Source organism: Gallus gallus, chromosome 8, assembly GCF_016699485.2.
Source record: "Gallus gallus isolate bGalGal1 chromosome 8, bGalGal1.mat.broiler.GRCg7b, whole genome shotgun sequence".
NCBI classification, from domain to species: domain Eukaryota; kingdom Metazoa; phylum Chordata; class Aves; order Galliformes; family Phasianidae; genus Gallus; species Gallus gallus.
The window spans coordinates 11,783,219-11,800,772 of NC_052539.1; the positions used below are offsets into that span (position 1 = coordinate 11,783,219).

Below are 17,554 nucleotides of genomic sequence, written 5' to 3' on the forward strand. Positions count from 1 at the left end.
AATAGCTGTTTCTCCAGTGCTGGTCATACTCAATCTCTGGGGGCTGGTGCTACACCAAACTGCTGAAAACCCCCTTTCCCTTCCTCACTTTCTTCAAATTCAGGTTCAGACTAGTGCAATCTTTACAATCAGTCATTACTTAACATTATTCCTATGCTTCTATAGCTCCATTCCTCCATTATATTAGAAGAGAAACAGAGCTGCTGCTGTTTTCTTATGCCACTGACTCAATAGTCCAACTTCTCAGTTCATGCATTAGCAGTGCTGCTACAAAATCAGGAGTGTATTTTCTGGGGGGCCAGAAAAGTCATTTTGTGAACAAAGCAATAGGCAGAAGACTGGGGGAGCTGCCATCTATTGCTCTGTCACCAATTTCCTGTGTGACTCTAGCAAGTCATTAATCCCTATATGCCTCACCTAGAAAATGGGATAATAATATTCACCTATTTCACTGGGAGGTTTAATGGTTGTGAAATGTGCTGAGCTCCTTGGATAGAAGGAAGCTGCTGTTGGAATAAATAGTAATAGCATGATTACGGTTGGTGGGAATGTGGTAGGAGAGTCACTTTGTAACATCAATATCATAATTATGCATTACACATACAAGACTGGCTAATCAAGTGAATCAGTTACCAAGAAATTTGTGGTTTACTTCAGTTGAGGCAACTATGCACACTATGGAATCCAAAAGTGAAAAGTTAACACCTTCTATGCCTGTGAAAAGAGGTACCTTCTTTAGAGAAAGGCACATTCTTTTCTCTACTCTTAGACTCCAAATGAAAGCATCAGCCTACAAAAGGCTTAGGAACATGTCTAAGGGCTCTGAAACTTGCTCCAGAAAAGAATGTCCCATTATATGACAAAACAGTCATAGACAATAGAACAGATATTAGTTCTGTGTTGATATTTTCATTTCATATTTTGGAAAATGTTGTGCTTTGAACTTCTCAATCTGCTTTTCCCATATTCTTAAATGGGAACACAGTTATGGATTCTGAAAATCTATGTGGAAAACTGTCTAATCCATGAAGTCAGTGGGAAACGTAGATGCTCAGCATCAAAACAGAAATGACACAGCACTTTTTGGAACTTCTCTGTGGATGAAGGTACCTAATGTTAGACATGCATACTGGGCAGCTCAAATTCTCAAAGGCTCTCCTCTTTTCAATTACTCACATTCATTCTCTTTCTTACTAATATTTCAAGTCTTACTGTTGTTCTTTATTTTTAAAGGTTTTAGGTTTACATTCCTTTAATTCAGAAAAGAACGTGACACCAATAACTTTCATGCACTTTTTTTGGCCAGAATCACACAAAAAATAATCATGATTATCTCCTACTAATTCAATTAACTAATTCTGACAATATAACTGACAAATTATTTAGGGGCAACAATTTGAAATTTTTGCTTCTGCTTTGGTACCAACCCTCAGTTCGTTAGTGATGAGGAACTAGTTCTTGTCAGCTAAATCATCTCTGGTCTTATAATGTTGACAGAACATCAGTGAAAGTGCAGTTATCCTCTTCAAATTAAAAGGTAAATATGTTTATACACACAGTTTGTAAATCACTATTTCATCACTGATGATACCTTTAAAAAAAGAAAAAAGATATCCACAATCAATACCTGCCATACATTGTCTACAGGAAATAGCATGCAACATTTTTATTTTTAACTTGAAAAAGGATTTCCATTCACTTTCACGTAACGCATGTTTCTGAATAATAGGGAATTAGAACTGTATTATGTAGTAGAGAAAGCAGTATACAAGGCACACTATTTTCTAGAGAATACTTTCTTAAAGGTTTTCATGGATCTCACAGGATTACATCACAGAAAAAAAATCTTGCAATACTAAGTAGCAGTAGAAACTCCCTACCAAAGCAATAGAGCTCACACAGCCTTAGCAATTCAACTGAATTCTCTCTAGGAAATATCTGTACACAGGATATTAATATTCCATTAAAAAATCCTGAAAGTTCTCATATTCTGTCAAACACAGGACAATTATGTATCTAACTGATATTAAAAATTACACCATTCTGCAACCTCTCCACAGCAGCACAGCTGAAAAAGTCACATTTTGGTTACATTTTTTAATGATCAGGAGATCTCAGAACATCATGCTAGTGTGTATTAAACTGCTGTATGATTGCAAAGTGACCAATTCTGAGTGGAGCCAAAAGATGTCATTTAAATGGATTTGTAAGTACAGCGCTTCTGAATTCTATCATCAAATGACTTGATTCATGTCAACCAAACTAGAACAGAAGACCTGTTATAATATGCAAGTGGTCAGCAGGCCAACAGGTTAATATCCTACCACCAGCATCTTGGGAAACACAAGTGAAATAGTCAAGCCCCAAAAGAAGAAAAAGTTACCATTTACTGTAGCAGTTTTCAGTTTTCAATAACTCAGTCATAAACAAGCTCTGTAATAGGAATTTGTAACACAGGACCGCTATGGTTGTTATTGCTTGGTAGTATCTGGATAATTGAAATTTTATTAGTAGCAACATTTAGCACTGTAAGCAGAAGACAATTATGAATGATTAAGTTAAATGTACAAAGTAGATGTAGAAATACCTGGAGGAACTGTTCTGAGACTGTGGCTGTTTTCTGCTTTTTTTTCTGTGCTCTGAAAAGACTTTGTGACAAGAACGTATTTAATTTACATGCTTTTTGAAATGCTCAGTTATCTTGCATGACAAACCACAGCAGATATGCCACAGGACAGAGCATTAAACCCGTGAAAAGCCCTTAGGTTAACTGTACTTCAGGAGTAACCTGCTTTGCAAATTGTTATAAAATAGGTGCACTGAGACAAGACCTATCCAATATCTGAAATCGATCATCCACCAAAGCTAGGGATTGTCAACTGTGAATTTAGAATTTGCAGTTCTGAAATGAAATCATGTCATACAAGTTCCAATATTTACTTCCAATACAAGGAATGCACCAACAATAATGTATAAACAGACATCACTAACAGATTTGTACAAGCCTACATCTGCTTACTATGACAACAGACATTTTTTAACTGAGAATGAGCCCTACTTTTGACTCAGTAGGCAGTGCCTGTCATCAGGGCCTACCAATCAGCACAGAAAAATGTGAGCTTGGCATGACTGAGGGTGCATTTCCACAGCTGGGAGTGGAAAAACCAGAATGGGCAAGGTGGAGACTATTAAATTCTGGCCTATGTCTTCTACTGAAATTCTCAAAGAAGGATTTTACAGGGATGAGGTAGCATATAATTAGCATGTAAAAATAGTAAAAATGCATATCTCTTCCCAAAAAAATGTTAAGAAGGGGAATGCATATGACAAGTTTCATGAGTTTGGATTTCATAAAAATTAGGAAAATGTGAAGAGGCATCTAAAAAACTAAAGAAAAAGATGATTTTGCCCTAAATCTTGCTCTTGATATTCATATTCAGCTACACAAGTGGAAGAAAGGATACAGTACTGTATACGCTGCCCAGCTCATTCTCACACTCTCCAGTTGATTCTCTTTGCATTTAATTGGCATTATAAGAACTTAGAGCATACCATACCTTGTCACTACAGAAAATATTGTGCCAGCACTGTGGAACTCTTATAATGCATAAACTCTATGCCTTGCTCAGATGTGTAAAACGGTTTAAATACGAAAAGTAAAAGATGAAAATGGGAGCTAGAGAAGCAAGTAATCTGCAAGTCCTCCGCTGGACTGAGTCCCAGGAATAAGAATTGTAAACAGTAAGGAATTTCTAGTTTAGTATTTTCAACGCTTCAAGCCTGTGTGACCAAAATAGCACAAGACTGAAAATTCTATTGTCTTCTAACACAGCTCCTTCGCATTCACCTTTCAGTTCAAGTAACAAGCAGGTCTTTGAAAATCATAAACTTTCCATCTTTCCCCCAATGCAAAGCTTCAACACAGACAGTTGCAAAGGCAAATCATATGCAACAATATGATCATTGACCTAACTACTGTTCGAATAAAGTCTGCCCCTTTTCTCCTGTAACCACATTATGTGTTTAGTATATAACCATAGGAAATTAATAATAACACAGCACAAAAATTAAATTTCATAGTAAATCATATTTGGAATTTATGATGATAAAAATTTTAAAGTAGAAAAATTAACATTCTTTACAATTCACACATATAATAAATCTCAAAAGGTGATGCTTATGTGGTTAGCCACAAGGTATTTAAAGTTCTGTATGTTTATAATTTATACTTTGAAAGTGTTTAAATGATTTTTATTTGCAAAGGGCTGCTTTGTTGGAAGGGTGCAACCCGAAGTCCAAGGGCTGACCTGGACCTGTGGGGTGATGACTTGGAGCCCTAGGGAACTGGGATGTCCCTTAAATTATTACGATGCTGGCTGAAACATCACAAGATTTTATGACTTCTTAGTTAATGGTAAACTTGATCCTTGTTCCCTCAGTACAGAAACATAGCATTTGCATATACACTTTTCCCAGTATACTGTAGCAGATTTATGCAAATAAACTGGAAGGGAAAACAAACAAAAACCAACCAACCAAAAAAAAAAAAAAAAAAAAAAAAACAACCAGAAAATTCAAATCCATTTGGCGGCTTTTGCAAAAGAAATAAATTTTAAAGGAAGTATTTTAAGAAACAGTAATATCAATTCTCATAATTCAATAATGAATTTGTTTAGGCTGAGAAGTGATTATATAATAACATCAGCTTTCTTCTTTTCATTCTAGTTATACAAAAAGAAATAGGAAATTTAATCTGTATTTTAAAGACTGAGAACAGAAATTACTATTCTTAAGCCTCGTATATTTTCAAGGCTAAATTTGCAACCCTCAACATCACCCCATTGCTTTTGCTTTGCTATTGAAAGAGTAGACTCTTGCTGCAAAACCCCCTCACAACAGATATGAGACTGACCCAAAATGTAATTGTGGAAATGACAACCTGAACTACTTCTAAGTGGCTGAGAGAAGTCTTTCAAACAACTATGTAGCAATTTCTTATAATTGCTACTATATTTAAGAAGTGAAAACAACGGGTAAATTAGAGCAATGTTTTGAATTCAAATCAATTCAAAGCAGAAACACCTAGGTAGATTCTTATTTTAATCAGACCTTCTAGTTCATTCTGAAATGTGAGTAATATCAAACATAGATTCTGTACACAGCATGCAGTATAGCTGAGCTAAACATTTTTCACCATAGTGAAAATTCTGGAATACAGAGCTAGTATGAGTTATTATTGCAACATGGCAGCAGGTTTAACCCTCCCAGTCCTGAAGAAATAATGGTCAAGTACAACCCTGATTTTCTACCAAAGCAAACAGGAATGGTGGAAAACAATTTAGTGTCTAAAATCAGAAAAAGGACAAAAAGACGGGAGGCTGATAAAAATAATGTCTATGTAAGACCCAATCTATTAACAACTACAACAACCTATAAACTAAAATGGAAAGCACAGCCCTAGTGGCATTCTGACTCCAAAATGTCACAGCACATTTATTTTGATTGTACACATGGGTGGGAGGGGGAGGGACTTGGGAGGGAAGGATTTGTGAGAGGGAGCGCTTTGTGTTGAAAACAGGATATGGTGAAACAGCTTCATTAGGCTTACCTTATAATTAATTTTAAGAGCGCGTTTGGCAGCACCCTAAGGACATCAATATCTATTCTTTCCTGGCTTTGTGCTCCAGAAGCTCACACTGAACTACCATAATTCTAGACCACAAACTTTTCCAAGCTCTTTAAGGGTCAGTAAAGCAAGTCATTCGCTGCATTGCAGAGTTCTAGACCAAAGTATTAGTCTTGGACTACTGGGGTCTTGATAACACACCTTAGTAACCTGAGTTACTTCCTAACTAATGACCTATCACTTATTAATATTACTTTAGGATAGAAAAAAAAAAAAGAAGCCTGAACAAATAGTTCACCTGACATATGCAAAACCAGTGGAACCTACAAATTTATAGTGTTAATGAAGAATAAAAATTAAAAGCATGACATATACTCTAAGATGGTCTAATCTACTTTCAGTTAGCAAGATTGGAAATCACAAATAACCTATAGAACAAGTTCAGTAAAAAACAACACTGGTATTAGAACAAAGACTAGAAGCAAATTTAAAGGTACAGAGTCTTCAGATTCCTTTTATTTTCCCCCAGCAAAGGAGTTACTAAAAAATAATCAAAGGTTAAACAATGTGAAAGAAAATGTATTATTAACTGATGGTATCTTTTTTCTGGTACTCAACAAAACCAGGTTCCTAAAAATGACGCTTGGGAATGAATAGCAGCAATGCCACTACAAGTACCCCAACAGTAATGATACTTTCAACTTGTAAGGATATCGAAGTGGAACATAGTATTATGAAAATAGGAGGGCGTCTACTTCAATCTGTCTGTCAGTCTAGATGAAGGACCCTTCTATGCTCAGAATTAATGGAACAGAAGAGGCGTGGATACACTTTCACATGCAGAGACTATTTATTGATGTGGCCTGGGAAACAAGAAGTTAGGTGTGACAGGCTTGAGCAATGCCTGCTACCATTTCTACAGATAGCTTGCTGCACTGAAATCAGTTCTGTGATGCATATTTCCAAGGGCCTGATTGGGTGGAGTTGCATTGCAACTCATTTTCAACTTTGTACCCAAACTATTTTTGCAGTTCCAAAAGCAGTTTTATCCAAAGCATCTGACAGTTATATGATAAAAGGAAGTGTATTTAAAAAAAAAAAAAATGATGAGGAAGAACACAAATGACACAGGAAGAGGCAAGTTACACTGCAAATGCTATGCTTGTTCTCTATTGATCATCTATGAGAAATGTGCCGCATACCAAGGTCTGAACATGATTAAATTGCTAACTGTCAGTAACAATCTGCATTTGTTTCTTTTGAAGCAGCAGAAGAAAAAAACTGTCTGGATTGCTCAACCAACTCAGTTATATAAATGAAGATTCCTGAAAGACTTGGAACTAGAACTATTTGTTGGGCATAAGTTACTTTAAACTTTCACATTTAGACATGAGCGCATCACAGATAGCTAAGATTTGTTATTGCTGAGTCAGTACTTTCCTCACACCCTTAACCTGTTATAGTTCTAGTCTGTGAAAATGGAGCATTACTGTATAAGCAATCATGTAACCCTGACACTAACACCAATTTTATGTACTTTTAAAACAAACGTACAAAATCATTAGTCAAGAGATGCAAGTTTTATGATATGTGATAATCCATATGACAGTACAGATCTTACCATAGGGATGCATCAATTAGAACCACAGAGGAAAGAATAACAAAAGAAAACACATTCATTACAGCCTTTTTTCTCAGAGATGCTCTATTCTTAATGTACTAACAATGTATTCTCAGAAAAAAAAAAATAACATTGACAACAAAGTAGTCAAAGAAAGTCAGCACTCAGAGAAGACATACTCGTGTTTTTGAGATTTTGGATACACTGTCATCATGAGTCTGGTTACTTTTGAGAAATAAATTACATATCCCAGCTTCACAGTCTTCAAAAAAAAAAAAAAAAAAAAAAAGATCACTGTTCACATTTTGCATAAAGATAAATGACTTGAGATTTTTTTAAGCCTGGAAGTGGTTTCATTAATTGGTCTTAAACCTCACTTTGGTGACTTCTTGAAGTGAAAGATTTTTGTTTCATATTTCTTTAAAGAGGGCTATTGATAAACTATTGCGAGAGGGTACCATGGAGATGCTACATGCATCTGTTGGGCTGCATTTCCACTGGAATTATTATTTTAAAGAATTCTAAATTTCACAGAATAATGAATTAACATTTTCAACATTAACTTTTCATTTAGACTCTTTAAGTTGGTAATAACAAGATTTTTAAATAAAAAAATGACATTTGTTATTATGACTGCTTATATTGAAGACAAGAACACCTGAGGGCTTCCACCTTAATACAAATACATTAGTATACAGGTTTGGACTTGCAATGCATAAAAGAACTCAAAAAGTAATCTGTTTAGCTACAGACTTTCTCAGTAGAATCAGCTGATCTTTGTTGTTTAATACTTAAGGGTCTCCACCCAGTATGCCAGAACTGGGAAGAGAGTCAATCAGTTAATCAGTCTAGAGAATTTCACATGTATTTTCTGACTGTTCACCAAGATCTTCCTTTCACTTCATGTAGCAGTGAGAAGTCACCACAAGATGTGCTCCCATTACGCTCTATCATTAGGACTGCATGGAGTTTTCACTTTCAAGGGCAGAAGCAGGTGAAGTTCCACCCTTTCATTAAGGGAATACCAACACAATTTCTATTCAGAATTCTTAACATGATTTTTTTCACAGTGAATTTGAAATCTCTCTACTGAAAGGAAAAAAGTAACCTACTTCCTACAGTCAGTTCCCCAAGATTGGAACAGTCTTCCATTTTGTTTTAAAATACAAAGCAGAACTGGAATCATATCTAAAATAAATAAAAAAGTGAAAAATGCATGACAACTTAAGTCAAGCACAGATTCATTTTGCTTAGAAATTCCTGTAGGGCACTCCATTCTGGAATATGAAAACACCTCTTATTTATTTTACTTATTTAGTTAGTTAATGTAAAATATATATATATCATAAATATAAAAATACTTAGTGCACCTATATTTCTTTTTTTTTTTTTCCTCATTCCGATAGCAACAGATGGAAGGTTTACAAAATCATAGAATAATTCAGATGGCAAAGGACTGCAGGAAATTTGTAATCTGACACCACGTGTATCTGTTGGATTACAGATGTGAAGTCAAATCTCGCATAACCTTGCTAAAAGTGATGTCTAGTTGGGTCTCAAAAACCTCCAAGGACAGAGATTGTGCAATCTCTTTGAGAAATCTCTTCCAGTACCTGCATACATCTCTATCTTTACTTTAGGAGAACTCAGCTTCTTTTCTGGAAGTTATTATATATAAGTATACAGATAACTTTTCTTGAAATTGGCTTTAGAATTTATTTAGATCAGAAAAGGAGTGTTTCTGCTGAGACTGGAAAACAGGAAAGAATACAAGAAACAGTAATATAACATGAATCATAAGCTTGACCATGATATTTTGAAGACATCTTTGAGGTTTGAAAATGAATAATTACATTGCACTGGAGTACTAACAAAAGTCTGAAACATCAAAATTTAATCAAATTGCAATTAAATGCTAGCATAAATATAGGGTTCATCTATTAGGCATGCAGAGTTGATTTACACTTTTCTCTACACTTCGCTGGTACGTGATGTTTTGTTTTGGTGGAAATGTTTTATCACTCTTGCAATGTTACTCACTAGCAGCAGCTGGGTTCACACATTTCATATAAAGATCTTAACAATAAGGTTTTCCAAAACCTTACATCTAAGTGTTATATTTTTGCTTTGAATTTTGGATCCAAATTGACCATGGGTTTTAAAATAACATTAAAGTCTAATTGTATATCTAATGCCTACAGCATTTAGATTTATCATACAAGCTAGCCTTGCCTTTTTCTCAAACAACATGCTTAACTTGATGACATTATTGTATCTTTGTACGCTTGAGACACTAATGGTTAAGATTTTATAGGACCAGTGAAAAACTGCTGGTAGAGAAAGGAGGCCAACAGCATTCCTTGCTTTATTTAGTAGAGTTACACTTTCAGACACATGTACTTACCAATCTACAATTGCTCGATTGGGATATAGACTGTCAATGCCTACCAATATTATCCCAAACACGCCTATCACTTCACCCTCAGAACAGAAGTATCTAGCTGCTGTTAGTCATTCTCATTGAATGGCAATCAAGACACATAACATATAATCTGTTTTGGAGGACAGAGCCTGTTTACAGGAAAGCACAACTCATAGGGAAACTTCCTGTGAAAATGAGGAAGAGTCCCTGGTGTGCATCAGACAGTCCATTTGCAAGAGTGGTGAAATGTGCACGCTCTGTAGATTGGATAAATACAGCTGCCCTTAAAAGTTTTCAGAAATAGAAAAGTAAAGCATTTCACACCAGTAGCACTTGCACTCATATGTCCTTCATAAAAAAGTTTGAATTCAGAGTTTACTTTATTACAAACATCTAAAAGTTAACCAAGGTAGATTGTGGCTTAGTGTTGTTGGCTGATTTTCTGTGTTTGTTTGTTAGTGGCTACTCTTCTTCCATCCAATTGTCCCCTTGTCTCTTGCTATCACTTGTTATGTCTAAACATATGATTATCACCTTCTGGAGGCAGACATGAGGTATTTTGTCTTTGAAGCACAATGAACCCTAATTAGGTATAATCAATAGTAATTAAAGTTATGTAATGGAAAACAAGAAAATGAGGAAAAGGAAACAGCTGACATCATAATAATTACTTTGTTTTATGACTGGTAGGGAAAAGTGTGAGAAGCTGGCCACTCAAGGAAGCAGGTACCTATTTCTTTGGCTTCCCACTGGAGTAGAAAAAGCAAAGTTCAAGTGTATTAAATGTCACTAAATATGATTTATAACTTGAATGTTTACAAGCTCTGAAGTGAAGCTATGCTTTCTCTTCACCTGAGGTACAAGCAACTCTGAGGGTTTGCTGCTGTAATCTCTTTGGAATGCAGCAATTATCACTTACGTGTCAAATTGGAAGTGTTGCATTCCTCTACTAATAATCCTCTCCTCTATTTAGCCAGAGGACAGGGAGGAGAAGGAGGTGACTCCAACGGAAAGAACAGTCAAAGCCACAGAGCGTTCCAGTGGAAGAGTGAAGAAGCACCAGGTGTTAACCTCTCTGAGTATGACTTAAAAGCTTGCCATGTAGTGTGTAAAAGCTTTCTACACCCATAAATGCAAGATAAATTGCTTAAAAATTGAAATTGAGCTCCATGACACACTTTAGGTTCTTATAAATCACAAAATTGGCATTCCCAGAAACATTGCACAATGCTGTCTTGCTAACCCAAATCAGTTTTTTTATTTTGTTTTCTGACAGGCTCACAATTAAATCCTACACACCCGAAAGATAATTACATGCTACAGCTATTTTTTGCTTTCCAGACCATAAAGAAGTCATGCTACGTCTGTATAATAGTATCGGCACACACACAGGTATGCATTTATACATACATATAAATATATACATATATTTGCTAGTATGTATCATCACAATACTAGCATTTCAGAAAATCAAGGTTAATAAATAAAATGATGTTTTATCTATGTAGCAGTTGATGATAAAAGAGCTTCAAAATATATCAGTAGTTTATAGGAAAATAAAGTAATACTGTACAGGTATAAGTTTAAGTTATTTTAAGATTCTTAAGTTATTTTAAGAATTTAAGAATGCACAACTGTGTTGTTCTGAACCTTCATGTGTGATCTTCCTAGTCCAGTTAAAACAAGACAATACCTGGAAATCTCATCCTTTTGGTTGCTGTTTGGCAGCCTTATGCAACCTTCAAGACCAAGCACAACTGCTTTTAGTCCTCTATCTAATTTGATGACTATATTTAAATCACTATTAAAAAAACTAATCCTGTCAAAGCTATGTTTTCTCCATTGTCTTTGCTATTGTTGGCTCATATTCTGCTCTTATGCTAACAAAGAAGTACTCATGTTAATTTTAAAAAGCAAGTTTAGGATCAGCTTTCTCTATTGCGCAAATTCCTGCTCTTGCTACAACTTGTAGAGTTATGTATGAATGCTAAGCACAGCAGTGTGAAGACCCAGAAATACCAGACTCAGTTCTGAATAGGCATAACAGATTCTGCAGAACATGGTGTCAAGGAAGACTAGATGATCTTAAAGGTCCCTTCCAACCCAAACCATTCTATGATTCTATGAATACTGAAAAGTTAATTGTTCTATGGAGAATCTGCTGACTGTGGAGGCTGATGGTACAGGGTTTCTCACAGCTATGCAGGTGACCTGTAGTGTGTCAGCTTATAGAAGATCAGGGTAATAAGTTAATGCATGGCAAGTTTGGCCAATCCAAGTTTTAGATCCTCTTCCAGAACTTTTTTGTGTTTTTGCTCTGCAATAATAATTTACTGTCCAGCCTTCTTCAGGCCATCAGATCACTGCAACCAGGTAAAGCCTTAGCTCAAAAGGACTTGGAAGGCAACTTTCTTGAGTTCTTCCAGACTGATATTCCATCTATTAAAAAGTATCCTTAGAGAATGCATTGTCTTTTTGCAATAAGCTTGGATGCAATTGTATCATCTGGCATAGGCAGCCTAACTGATATCCTAAATGATGGTTACAATACCACATTATGTTGAGTACAACGTGTAGTTGTACAGTCATCCTTATGAAGTAGCATTCATCTATTCTAATAATTTAAAGGCTTTTGCACTTAGTATGAGTTTGTTCAAAAAAAGGATAGCATCCTTTTAGGAACTGTAACAACAAGAAAGAGTAAAATAAACATATTTCATATATCTTTTAAGTAGATTTAAGAAGTGAAAATATTTGAAAGTCAATTAATGGTCAGATATCTAAGGACCATCTGTCAGTGTTTTACCATCCTACAGTGATTCAGAGATTGAGAATTTCTGCAAAAACTCAACTATTTGCTATAGCTCTATACTCTTACCTCTGTCTGCATAAATATGCCTACTTTAAAGGTTTAAACCATGTCCAGATCCACAGCGTGTGATATTAATTACATACTTGAAACTAGGTCACTGCATATAGCTTTCGACAATAATTCAAACTAAGCGTGAATAAAAGGATGATAGAATGATAGAATGAATAATGGGATCTGAAAAGGTAAACAGGAAAACAGTTAATAAACATGTCTCAAGTCAGAAAGAAGCAATGAAGTAGACTTACAATTAGGTAATCCACAGGATTCAGCTGTGGAGCCAGACACTCAACTTCACATTTGTGGTAACAAAACTCAGGCTTCAGCTTTAATTTCTGGGATTTTTTTTTTTTTTTTTTTTTTACATTTCCAACCCTTCCTCCATCAACGTGAAATTAACAAGGCCAAGAGGAGTTTGTGGCTTCCAGTAATATTACTATAACTATTATTATTATTTTTATTATTATTTGTTTCAGAATACATAAACCTGTTGTCTACCGACAGAAATTACGGAATAATCTTAAAAATATATATATTCCAGCCACATTGAAGTGAAATACAAACTTCATTCATCACTTCCTTACGTGCCATGAAATTTTCTGCAGAATGCAGCAAGACAAATACCATCACAAAGGCATGTGATGAGCATTTGAGCTATTTCATTAGATAATGCCATCTGACAAATCAAAAGACAGACATGTTCTGGACCTTTAGAAAACTATGTGTCATTTCAGAACTCAGCCAGGAGACTGTGTCTCAGAGTCCAATCAGCTGTACACAGTTAGGTCAGAGCACAGGTTGTGAGATTTCCTGACAGCTAAACATGATATGACATGACAGGTACAAGAGCAAAGCAGCTGTAAATTGTAAGAAATCAAGAGTCAGATCTATAGAGTTGTCTAAGTCATTAACTATAGGCAATGATCTAAAGATATCCACAAGTGGGCCTCAAGACCTACTGCAAAGCAAAACGTCATGAGATTGGGCACGGTGTAAACTGCTGCATAATCCCTGGCAGGTGGACAGCAAAATTACATGAGGCACATGCAGAGGGTGTACCCAAAGTCTCATCACTTATGATAATCCTGATAATAGCACAGATATAAGTAACTCCTGATGAGTATAGCTCATAGAAAAAATACTGGTGTTACTGATACATTGTTGGGCACAATCTGAGCAGGCAAAATTGAAACTGCATATACTGGAAACTAACTCCTGACATTCTGTTTTTAAATGCTGTATATTACCTACAAACTCATTAACATGAGGTACAACGTGACAACAAAAGCAAAACAACATTTGCTGTTAGTTGTACCACTGGCAATAGAAGCAGCAATATTTTGAGATTCCATCCAATAGTAGCAGAAAGAATGATGGTTCTTCACTTAGACTACATCTTTTTGGCCCAGTGGGAGTTTGGCTAGGAGCATTATTTTAGTCAGCAGAAAAGGACTGCTGATTAACTGAGAAAGACAGTGAAAATGATAGAGCTGTAGAACCAAATCAAAACTGCTCCTGAAGAAGTGCTTTAACCGGCTAGCACAGCTGCTATACACTTTCAGATGTCCTGAGGTCACCAAAAGTTCTCAGGGTGCAACAGTCATAGTTTTCCAAGAAAGTAAACTTATGCCACAAAGACACTTACATATTATGCAAGCATCTCTTCCAGCTAATTTAGGTCAAAACATAAATTAACCTTAAATGATGAAAATGAAAATAAACTAGTGTTAGTAGTATGTACTAATTATTATCACAGCTACATAGAATTTCAAAGCTTTCTCTGTTTCATACCAAATTTATTATTAAATATAACATACAGTAAAGCATTAATACTAAAAAAGGCTTACAATGTTGTATCCTTCACTTCTATTGTTTTCCCTCATGTTTGAAAACATGTACATCAAACGTTAAAAGAGTACATTTATTACCATTGAGTATATAATCATAAATGAAACATGAAGTTAATTCTGAACATTCTCTAAGACAAAAGTTACTATTATTGTAATTAGTATCGTGAGTCACTTTTGTATACGATACTAAGACTCTAAACCAGGAAGTTCAAGCACATAAAATCTTAGGGTTTGATGTAGCACTTATGTTTTCACAGAGTTCAATGATTTCTGTGAGAAATTCATAGCAGTATATTTACTATAACAAAGAAGGGTGAAGTGAAGGGTAGACAAATTAAGAGTTCTATAAAATATCATAGTGAACTAATTGAAGAGCTAAAAATGGGGCTTAGAAAATAATACAAAGTTTTGACCACATTCAGGTGGAAAATTTTTCAGCCTCTATAGCTATTTTTCTCCTGAGCTTTCAACGGGAAAGTACCTATTTTTCAAGAATGAAAACCACTTTACAATTGAAATAAGTTTGGAAGTGCATCTACGATTATAATGACTACAGTATAAGTAAAACCAGAAAAAGAAACCCTAAATTATTTTCTAACCATATTAAAAAATATAATCTAAATTTAAAAATTCTTGAAAAAAGTCTTTGCAAAGTTTTCTTATAAACTGCAACCCAAGCCCCATCTTTTTGCATTCAGATGCCTCATCTCAGAATTAATCTCTGCACGTTACACCCCCCCCCCCCCCCCCCCCCCCCCAAAAAAAAGAACCCAACAACAAAATAACAGAACAATATTAAAGGGATTCTTTCAAAGAAACATTAATACAACTAATACAAGTCAAGCAACATCAGCTCAATAGTTTCAGTGAAATTATACAATGGGTGAAGAGCTAAATATCAAATGCTAATTTATTTGCCAAAATCTTTCCGACGAAAGCATTTTGAGCATGAAACTAACTAAAAGCAGAGCTCTTCTTATCTATTGAAAACTTCTAAGCATTTTCACTCATACAACATGAAGGTGATGATTTAAAATGTTACTACACAGTCAAAAACACAAGTAGTGCTGAAGATAAAATACCTGTTTATTTTCAAAGTGTCTATGACACAATAAGCCATTGTTGTAATCCTGTTAAACAACAGGCTGCAACACGCTGCCATGCAAGACACCAGGTTTGCCTCTTACCTGCTTCCTCCATTTGAAACACTCTGGAGCTAAGCCAACATCGTCCTTGTCCCTCCTTGCTATCCTCACAGGCCTTTCTCTTGTACGCTGCCCCTAACCATCACCTCATCTCTCTCTACCCAGAAGGATTTGCTGACCACCAAGCAGAAGGCTGCTCTGCAGTGAAGCAGTCCAGATTAAAACAGAGGTTCCACCTCCCAAGAGATTTTAACAAATCCCTTTCAATTAGCAATTCTGCATCTCTCCCTCCCAACAACAAAAAAATTAAGTGCTTCATAATTTAAACTCTGGCACCAAAAGTGGAACACAAACACCCCAATTAAATGGGGCATTTTATGCTAAATGAAGTAAGAGAGAATGAAGAAGAAATTCTGAAGAAATTCTGGAATTTCTGACCTCACAGCAACTTTCAGTTTAGAGCAGTTAATTCACCACAGATACAAAACACGCATCAAAACTTGAGGTTTAATTGCTTGACTCAAAGCTTCTATCAGCTGCCAGACTAAAACCTTTTTTTTTTCTTTTTGAATATTTTAACTTTTAAGTTTCTCTATTCAGTCTCCCAGCAGAAACAACAAAGCTTCCCAACAGCAGAAGAGCAAAACTTTTAACACTTACACCTCATTACCAACTAGCTTTTCATATTCTTACAGAGAATGTTTTTTCCAATTTGATATATGCACAGCATGAAATCTTTTGGGAGCACATCAGAATATGACATCTGTTCATTAGACTCCACAGAGGTACTGACTTTACACTTCATTGAAGGAAAAATCAGCTGTGCAGGACTAGATTAAAGAACCTGCCATGACAATGCACCTGATCACAATGCAGGCCCCTGCCCCAGAGCGAACAATAGCTTGTGGTCTTAATACTTCTGTTTTCTATTGTAAGTGCAGTTTGTAAAGGTGTCTAAAGCCAAAATCATACAAAAGTCAACCTGCAATAACTCATGAGCTGAATGCTGTAAAAAAATCTGCATAGCAAAATACTTAGGTTAGAATTACCACAGTTACTATGAAAGCTCTTCAATGTATAATTATTTTCAGGTTTCATATTGAGTATGCTTGTATATAAACAAAGCATGTAAGGAGACGCATGAATGTAAGCAATTATAGAATAATTTAATGAACTACAGGGCAAACAAATTAAATGTGTAACATATCTGGCTTTATAACCTAGCATTTCCCACTCTTTAGGAGGTAAACAGACTCCTGGACTTCATGATAAAACAAATAAGCAATTTCCTGATGTTTTTAAAACGAAACCTCTTCATTAGCTTCAATCAATACTTTAAAACATCAAATCGTCAAAGACGTACACCTTTCCTTTTCTCCCACATGGAAATATATTACTGAAACATTTTCTAAGCATCTAAAAATTATGATGATTTTGACCTGGGGGAGTAGGAACAGAAATATCAGCTACTAAAATACAGACAGGCGCAGGTGGCTGCACAGAAGCATGGAGACTTTCTCGTAAGGAAGAGCTGGAGAACTGAATTGCACAAGACTTAGCAATGGAGTGTGGTAAACTGGCACCACCTTTTGCTATCAAGCAGGAAATGTTACTTTTTCAGCTATAATAAAAATTTATGTACTTCTTAGTATATACATTGTCCCCAGTTTTCTACTGAGAGATTTACTTCCAGGCAGCCCGTGGTTTTAGTCTCTAGGTTACCATATTTTCAAGAAAGATGCTTTCTAAAATGTCACTCACAACATGTAAGCCATTCATCAACACCTCCAAAATTTATGTATCAGTTTCTTTAAAAACTGTATTTATTCCAAGACGTTTTTAGAACGACACTATAACTCATTTTGACAATTGTTAAGCTACTAATCCCCTCTGACCTACTACTCCTGCTGAAACAATATAATCTCATTATTTCCATACACTTCAGAGTATTACTGTAGGAGCCATGAGTCCTCCTAAGCCCCCTACGGGCACCAATCTTTCACTGTATATTATTAAAGCAG

The 17,554-nt window shown here is 35.5% G+C and overlaps 1 protein-coding gene across 50 annotated transcripts in view; it reads right to left on the reverse strand.

Moving 5' to 3' along the window:
• The window catches only part of LOC424473 (hornerin-like), a 76,525-nt gene extending 59,935 nt beyond the window's left edge, over positions 1-16,590 (reverse strand). For all 50 annotated transcript variants that reach the window (XM_046944970.1, XM_046944972.1, XM_046944973.1 and 47 more), the window contains exon 1: positions 1,428-16,590. The gene's annotated coding sequence lies outside the window, so the exon portion shown is untranslated. The remainder of the gene's footprint in view (positions 1-1,427) is intronic.
• Between the last annotated feature and the right edge of the window lie 964 nt (positions 16,591-17,554).